Source organism: Rhodamnia argentea, chromosome 6 (genome assembly GCF_020921035.1).
Source record: "Rhodamnia argentea isolate NSW1041297 chromosome 6, ASM2092103v1, whole genome shotgun sequence".
NCBI lineage: Eukaryota > Viridiplantae > Streptophyta > Magnoliopsida > Myrtales > Myrtaceae > Rhodamnia > Rhodamnia argentea.
The window spans coordinates 855,001-864,405 of NC_063155.1; positions in this window are offsets into that span (position 1 = coordinate 855,001).

Genomic DNA, 9,405 nt, shown 5'->3' on the forward strand with positions numbered 1-9,405 from the left:
TGTCTGGACCTGGTAAGTTTCCCCGTGTTGAGTCAAATTAAGCTGCAGGCTCCACTCCCGGTGGTGCCCTTCCGTCAATTCCTTTAAGTTTCAGCCTTGCGACCATACTCCCCTCGGAACCCAAAAACTTTGATTTCTCATAAGGTGCCGGCGGAGTCCTAAAAGCAACATCCGCCGTTCCCTAGTCGGCATCGTTTATGGTTGAGACTAGGACGGTATCCGATCGTCTTCGAGCCCCCAACTTTCGTTCTTGATTAATGAAAACATCCTTGGCAAATGCTTTCGCAGTTGTTTTTTTTTTTTTTTTTTTTTGGTAAGGTAAGAATGTTTTGATCTTTCAAAAAGCTAGTTACAAAAGAAACCGAACACAAAAACCACGAACTCAATAAGGTACAAAGTGTGACATAAAGAGTTCAACGGTGACCCGGTTGTAAGATACACCCAAAAGACGGGAAGATGAAAGGGGGCCAAAAAGCCAATATCCAAAAACAACGAGCTACACAAGTGGTCAAACAACCAAGCAGTAGAGTCACCTAAAACCAAAGAAAACAAAGCCGAGGAAGGAATGACCCCCGGGACACCAAGGAAGGGAGCACCTCCCAAAACAGCATGTGTCTTCCGAACAGCAGCAGAGGTAGGAGAGGAGCGCAAAACCCTTGACTAATTTTGATGAAGTCCCACAACCGCCCCTATGTGGAAGAGAGCTCCAAGTAGGGAGGCGAGGGAGGGTGCAATTGACACAAAATTATGGACCAGCAGCATCAACGTATACTGCTGTAAGAAGGAGAACCTCCCAATTGGATCCAGTAGATAGGTAGGGCGGGAGCACCAGCGGGATGGCGATAGTGGCCACAGCAGAAGCTGCTGCATAGGAGATCGTAGCGCCATAAAGCCGGTACCCGAATACAGCGAAAGCTAAGCAAAAGGAGGGGGAAGACGGGCGGGCAACAAACAAAGCTACATCAGAAGGTACGGGGTGGTGAAGACCCCAATAAACACTACTGGGGATATCAAAAAGAAATGCAAGATAAGTCGAGCGGGGCTTACAACAGAAAACGAGAACGGCGCAAAACGGGAGGCGCAAAGGTTGGAGAAATAGAGAAAAGTGAAGGGGGGGCGACACCAGTAGAACTAATGAAAGTAGATAGTTGCGGACCAAGCAGCAAAGGCGTAAAACCAGTTTTCAATAACGGATGCCAAAAGGGGAGACCTGTCAAAGTATGAAGACAGAAAATCCAGCTTTGGCATGGCAAGTCAAAATTTTTTTTTCTTCTACCTTTTTTTTTTCTCTTTCTGCTGCTTTTTTTTTCCTTTCTGCTTTTTTTTTTTCTTTTCAAAACACTTCCGGAGATACCAGAGCAAGTGACCATATATAACAAAGAGCAATGGCCAAGACCAAGTGCTACCAGAGTAAACCGAACAAACCAAGAATCAAGTGGGGCCATAACTAAAAAACCAGACAAAACCTAGAAGAGGCATGGACGGGTGCATTCGGGAGGCTGCTGAGTTAAATGGCGGGATGACTTGACACGGTAGAGACCTCTTGCAGCAATCGCCGAAGTAGCGGAAAATAGCAAAAGTGGTGATGAGTGTTGAAGCAGAGATAGAGAGGGGGAACCACCGCAGTTTGTTATGTTGAGGGGTGCAGAAGCATGAAGAGGATCCAACGGGATCGGCGGGAAGTGTCGTGTGGCTTCAGCGACAAGCTCCAACAAAGTTGTGTCGTTGAGCTTTGAAAGTGCATCCAAGTTGAACGCTGAATATTAAACAAAAGGAAGGAGAAGAGACAGAAACAAAGACAGACGAGAGAGATCACGCCCATAATTTTCCTTTTGTTTGTTTTTTTTTTCTCTTTCTTTTTTGTGATATTTTATTTTTTTTTCCTTTTCCTGTCTCTTTTTTTTTTTTTTTTTTTTCTAGTATTGACTAGGCGAAAAGCTCATCATGAAGCAGGAAGTGACACATAAAGTTCGATGGCGAACCAACCGCAATGTACAATAAAACAAGAGAGGGGGGGAGCAAGTATGTTCGATGAAGGTAACCATAGAGCCATATCAACCAACAAGGAGAATCTTGAATGCCAACAGCATAGTCAAAAGGGGAAGGGGATTCACGAAGGGGCAGGGCAGGGGAGAACCATCAGCCGAGGAAGCAGCAGCAGATGATCAACAACACATCGGGGATTCCTGGGTGATTTCAGAAAGGAGCAACAACCTGAAACAGTAGCAAACAGTGAGGGTTGTGGTACAGGTGGTACATTAGATTGAATCCCAAGTAGAAAGTGTGGTTCCGAGGCTAAAGCATATTGAGGAGAGCAGCGGCGGGGTTAGCATCCGGAGTCGGGGAAATTTTCCAACAGCGGGAACCCGGAAGAGAATCCTCAAAGGGAGATCTGGCTTTATGCAAGATAACCGAAAAGACAAGATCGATGAGCGAAGTAATAACGAGAAAATAAACCAACTCAAGATAAGGGAACCAGTGGCCCGATAGAGGCAACAGAGACAATAAAGGGACAACAGACACAACCGTATGACAGAACAAGAATTATAGCCAAGTCAGACGGCGCCGGGAGATCATCACGAAAGCAGTACCACGGAGGGTGCTGCATGGTGAGTGATGCAACGAAGAGCAGCTGAGTAACACCCAGAGAAGCAATGGAGCTTAATATCGGAATTTCGAGAGGTAGATAGAGGTGGGGCTATAAGCTAAAAAACGAAATCTACAAGGAGTGGTTATGAAAGATAGCACTAGATAGCCCCCACTTCATTTGAATGCGTCTGTTTTGAGGATGGTCCCGAATAGGGCCCAACGAAACGGCTTTGTCCTTAATTAGTTTGGTGAGATGGAAGAGCATTGCCGGAACAAAAAGCTGTTTGTTGCGGAAGATGCTTTCGCAATTGTTTTTTTTTCTTTTTGGTAAGGTAAGTATGTATTGATCTTTCAAAAGCTAGATACAAAAAATTGGGCACAGAATCTATGAACTCAACATGGCACATAGGGTGCCGGGGAGAGTTCAACGTTGACCGGTTGCAAAATACACCAAGAAGAGGGCCATACACGGATGGCGAACAAGCTAGTACGGGGACGGAGAAAACAAACAAGCGGGCAAACAAGTAGGGAAACCCGTAAACCAAAAAGACCAAAGCTGGATGGGGGAAACCACAATGCACGGAGGAAAGAGACACATCCCGGAGGAAAACGCAGCAGTTCAGAAGCATGAGTGGAGGGGTAGTCCCCATCATGACCTTGAGAAGGCAATCGCGGCAGCCAAAAGGGTGGAGAATGAGTTGCGGTGCTGAGGAGCTTCCAAATCCTTGCAAGTATAAGTTGGGGAGACAGCACCTCCCGAGCTCCGGGAATAATCCACGCCAGCCATATAGCAACAGTAAGATGGGGAACCCCGTCTTGGCTTTAAGGGTATGACCGCATCAGTACAAAAGATGAAGGCACGTCTAGGATAAAGAACGACTTCATGATCCACGTAGAAAGTAAGTTGAGGGAGACCGATGGAGACCCGAGAAGAGTGTAGAGCAGCGCCTACTGATAACGCTCCAGGGGCACCATTAAGAAGGTGGGTAGAGGCGCCAACACTAAGCTGCAGCAAGAGGGAACTAAAAGTGCAGAAAAAACCGAGACCAAGGATACAACGAAAGTAAAACAGCCAAACAGGAGGCTGAAGTAGAAAAATATAAGGAAATACACCCGGAGGCAGAACCGAAGAGGCCATAGAAAATCAGAAGAAAAAAGAAAAGAAGGGAACCAAGAAAACAAGGTAAAGATCGAGAACACCGAGATTGCAGCTGGCGATCCCAGCAAAATGAAGAGCCTAACACCGCGAAGATGTAGCTGGAGCAGCGTGGGACGCTAAGGAAGATGGGCAGCCTCGGATCACGTGACAAAGCCGTACCAGAAAGACCCCAGCAGCAAATAGAAAACCAGCTTGGGAAGAAAAGTGGAGAGCTCAACAGTGTGATACAAGGTCATTTTAGGAACAAATAGAGAACCCGCAAAACAACGAATAGGTTGGCATTGCCCGGAGGGACCAGCAGCGGACCAGCAGCATCAGCAGAGTGATAAACTCCCGAATAACTTTGGCGAGGCATTCGCAAAAGCCTAGAACTTGGGGGCACAGCTACAATGTTGAGGATCTTCATTATCCAAACGGGGAGTCTGTAGATGGCTCAATAGCGAGCTGCAAGAGTGTGGGTCCAAGAAGGTGAGACCAAACAGACCTTAAAACGACAAACACATATAAACAAAAGACCAGGATGTACAGCAGAGGGAACCAGCACAACCTCCTGGGAGAAGATAGGGAAACAAGAGGAACTAAGGTAAACTATAACAGCAGGTACAACGAAGCGTAACATGCATCACGAGGGCAAAACCGACAGAACCCCGAGGCTGCAGCAATATAGGAGGCGAAGGGGTCGCCATCACGATATGCCAAACCCGGGAGAGCACCCACCAAAGCACAAGTGTAAGAGGCGAAACTAGGAGCCACAAAATAGAGAATCCTAAGAGGTAGGACAACTTGTTGTAGCCCCCGGTCCCAGTCTGCGAGGAGAAGGGGATTTTTTGTTATTTATTTATTTATTTATTTATTTATTTTATTCTTCCATTCCCCTTTTTTTTTCCTCTCTTTTGAATGGTTTTTTTTCACTCGACCAACAAAATGCCACTTATCTATAAAAATTCCCTGGAAAAAGCATAGCATGATATATAGGAGCACCAACCGGCCATACACAGAAGCAAGGCACGGCAGATGACAAAAAAGGATAAAAGGTGAAGTGGCAAGAAACCACAATGCGAGAGCAAAAAACAGTACAAACAAAGACAGGTGGAGGCAAAGAAGCCAAGCCAATGAGGGGCCAAAACCGGAACAAACAGGCGGCCAGCAAGATCCAGCAGAAGATAGAGAGACAATGCTGAGGCAAACAACAGAAAAAAGGGAAAGCCACCGGACCAAAGGTAGTACGCAGGAAGAGGAAACCTAAGGGTGACTCGGGAGAAGGGCAATATCAGCACAACTTCACCAGCCGACAAGGTAATGAGAAGTAAAGGACCCAGGAGCCGAGGAAGAAGAAGTGACAAAAGGCCAACAAAGTAGGGGACAGCAACGGGAAAAGGCAAGGCTGTAGACCAACAAAACAGGAGCAAGAGAAGGTGAGAGCGAAGATGGAAACAAGAGAGAGCTGGGACCAACAGGAGGCCTTGCAAAAGGGTAGGGAGAAGAAGGAAAACCAGAAGAGGCAGTAGAGGAGAAAGAAACAAGAACAAAGAAGGAGAAGTGGAGGACCGGAACAGAGACCAACTAAGGAGAGTAGCAAAACCACGGTTGCCCTTACACAAGTGAGCTGTACAAAAGTACATCTAACATCAGCAACCAGCATCCACTCGTGGCATTAGTCAGGCAGACCGGAAGAGCCCCAGCAGGCACCACAGACCCATCGGCATGTGAACCCGTAGGCCAAAGTAGCAGGAAAGAGCTGGGTGGGGAGAAGGGGAGGAAAACTTCCCATGTTCAGCACCAGCAAGATTGCTTCGGGCGAAGGTAGCGATTAAGAGCACCTAGTCCAATCCGACATTCGGAAAAGCCACAGAGATTGGAACCTGAAATCTGCAGAAGTTATATAGAGAAGGGGGTTATAAACAAAGGAAATAAACATCCAGACAGCAATTAATGTATTAAGAAGGGACATCAAAGATAGTTGTTGATAGGCCCCACTTCACTTGGATGTGCCTGTTCCGAGGATGGTCCCGAATAGGGCCCAAAGAAACGGCTTTGTCCTTAACCGGTTTAGTGAGATGGAAGAGCATAGCTGGAGGAAAAAGCTGTTTATTGCGGAAGAGCACCTCGTTCCTTGTGGTCCAAATAATATGGCATAGGGCTCCAAGAGCAAATCGGGCAATCCTATGTGCAAAAGAATTGCTACCCAAGTGCGTCTTTGCCCACCTAACAAAACCATCCCAAGGTCTAGGCCTCCACTCTAGCAAACAGTTAGAAGCCCAAAAAGATGTTGCATGGCCATTTCCCAGCTTCCATTTGAACTACAAGACAAACCGATGTCGAAGCTACAAGATTTTCTTCCAAGACCACGAACATATGGTAGGTGTAGTGACTATCCAAAAGTTGCCTTTGCGTAAAAAGTTGGAATGGATCCATCTACACCATAGCGATTCCTTATCGGTGAAAAGAAGCCATATGTGTTTTAAAGTCAACGCCCTGTTACAATCTAGGAGCCTGCGTATCCCTAGACCACCTTCTTTTTTGGGGAGACAAATATTGGCCCAAGAGACCTTAGCCCCGCCAACTCCAAGATTAGCCTTCCACAAAAATTGCCGAAGAATGACTTCAATTGTGTTCAATACAAGACAGACTTCGGGAGTTGCAAACGACCCGCATAAGATAGGTAACGTAGTGCCCAAGATCGTGCCCGGGCAGTAATGGCATTGACTAAGATATCGCAATCGGTCTTGGAAAGCCTCGAGGAGATGATGGGGACTCCCAAATATCGGAAAGGAAGGTGTCCTTGTTGAAAGTTCAGTAAATCACTAATTTGTGTATGTAGGATGGGAGAACCACCTGAGATGTAAAATTTGCTCTTGTTGGGATTCGGATTGAGGCCCGACCAACTAGAGAATAAGTGAAGACCATCCTTTATGAGTTCAATCGATGGTAGGTGACCTTCGGCGAATAACAATACATCGTCCGCGAAGAAGAGGTGGGATAATCGAAGGTGCTTGCATCTCCAAAAGGGCTTGAAGGCAGGGAGAGATGACTTGGTATGAAGAATCCTAGATAATACTTCCATTACCAAGGTGAAGAGATAGGGCGAGAGCAGGTCGCCTTGCCTAATACCTCTTCTGCTAGAGAAGAACCCATTGAGCTCCCCATTGATGGCGATAGAGAATTTGGGTGTGGAAACACACTCCATAAGTAGGGCAATGAAGAACTCCGGGAATCCGAAAGCTCGGAGGACAAGCTCAAGGAAATCCCATCTAACAGTATCATACGCCTTACGTAAGTCCACCTTGATAGCACATCCGGAGCTATATTGTGGATGGTGGAAATCGGCAAAGAGTTCCTGAGCAATGAGGATATTGTCGGCGATTCTTCTTCCTTTAACGAAGGCCGTCCGAGAAGGAGAAATCAGCAAAGGTAAGAGGGCAGCCACTCTATTAGCCAATAGTTTGGAAATACATTTGTATATTGTATTGCAGCAAGCAATGGGGCGAAAGTCATTCATCGCCAGAGCATTAGGAGACTTTGGCACTAACAAAATAATGGTTGCGTTTATTTCCTTTAGCAACCGGCCGATCTTAAAGAAATCCATGATAGCATAGGTGATTGAAGGGCCGATGACATTCCAGGATGAAGTATAGAATTCCACGTTGAAACCATCTGGGCCGGGGACTTTTCCTTTAGGTAAGGAAAACAATGTGTTTCGGATTTCTTCCTCAGCAATGTGCCTAGACAAGAGCTCCACTTGGTTAACAACTAAGGTACGAGAAAGAAACCCACGAACCTCGTAAATGTCCGGCTGAATATTATCCTCATTAGCATTGAGGAGCATTTCATAATGGTTAACAATATGGGCTTTTACTTGACTAGGTTCAGTCAAAGTTGATCCATCCAACCCAACTACCGATAGAATACGGTTGTGTAGTCTCCGCTTGTTGACAAAATGATGAAAGTATTTGGTGTTGGAGTCACCCTCTTTAAGCCACTTGATTCTTGATTTTTGCTTGAAAAAAAACTCCTCTTGTAGTCTAAGGGCCGCAAAGGCGCGGAGATGCTCAAGTTCTCAATCCGCCAATGGTTGATTAGTGGGATCACGTTCCAACTCCTCTTGGATCAATGAGAGGTCAATCCTGGCTTGTTCGGTACGTACTGAAATCGGTGAAAGAATACCTATTAAGTTGCTTAAGGTGGTATTTGAGCGGTTTAAGTTTGCTGCAAACCACAAACATAGGCGTACCATCCAGGTGAGTGGCCCAAACCTGTGAAACTATTTCTTTAAAGGAGGGACGGGTAATCCAAAAGTTAAAGAATTTAAACGGCTTCTTCGTATTGGGAGGGGGCAAGATTTTAATAACCATAGGTGTATGGTCCGAAATCCCGGGAGCCAAAAAGGTCGCCTCGGAGAAGGAAAAGGTTTGGCTCCAGTGCTCATTAATAAGGACTCGATCAATCTTCCGTTGTTTATGAAGCAAACCCGAGGATGTAGACCACGTGAATCTGTGGCCAACGTATCTAAGATCATCCAGGCCCGCCTGAGTTAGACACTCTCCAAAGTCATCAAACGCGGGGATCCATGTATTAGATCCCCCCATTCTATCGATGTGATCCCGGATTGCGTTGAAGTCACCAACAACTATCCAAGGTTGTGTACATTCATCGAGGCGACATAAGTCAGTCCACAAGGATCGGCGTGAGATAAAAGAGTGGCCCTCGTAGGCAACCGAGAGGATGCAAGAAAGGTTCCTCGTATTAAAGCCAACCCGTGTATGGATTATTTGATCGGAAGTGAAGAGAACCAATACCTCAACCACTTGGGGATCCCATCCAAACCAAATTCTGCGAAGGGGGGAGAAGTCATAGTTTGCCACCCAACTCCATCCCGGTATTAAACCCGGAGATGTGGTAGCAAAACTAGATGCTTTAATTTTCGTTTCCAATATCCCAATACAAGAGAGACAATGATTCCGAACCAGAGAACGGATTTCAGCTTGACGAAGTGGGTCAACGAGACCCCTAATATTCCAAGCACCGAAGAACATATTTACAAGTGAAAATAGGGGTCACCGTTTCTTTTTGTTCAGCCTCTTCCTCGACTTCCGAGTGTTGGCCTTTGAAGAGGTGGGGATGGTGTCTGTCCCTTGGCCATGCATCTCAAGAAGCTCATCTAATGCATCGGCCCTTGTGGATGCTTCATGCGTTTTTGGAAGGGCAAAGACCGTTGTGCGTGATCTCGTATATGGAGGAGACAATAGTGGGAAGTCCTCCTCCACATCGGTTTGCGGTTCTCCGCAGGCGTCTTCCTTGTCCGAGGAAGAGGAATAGATAGAGGTAGACCGAGAAGACGAGCCATGTAAAGATAGATGCTGATCAGAGTTGAGGGCACTAGTACATGGTATAGGCCGTGTAGGAAGGACGGGATCACCTCGTGGGGGATCAAGAGAACTCGTGTAATTGGTTGCGGCATCACTAACCCCTTCCAATTTTTGTAGACTGAAGTGTGAAAGTTTCGAAGCAGCCACAGCAGCTTGGAGGAATTGAGCCGTGGCCGGGTGGTTGACTTGAGAGAGTAGCACCAAAGCAGCTGCCGGACAAGGGGGCTGTGTTGAGGTGATATCAAGTTGAGAAGCCCGATCTATGCATGGAATAAGAGTCAGAGCTGCATT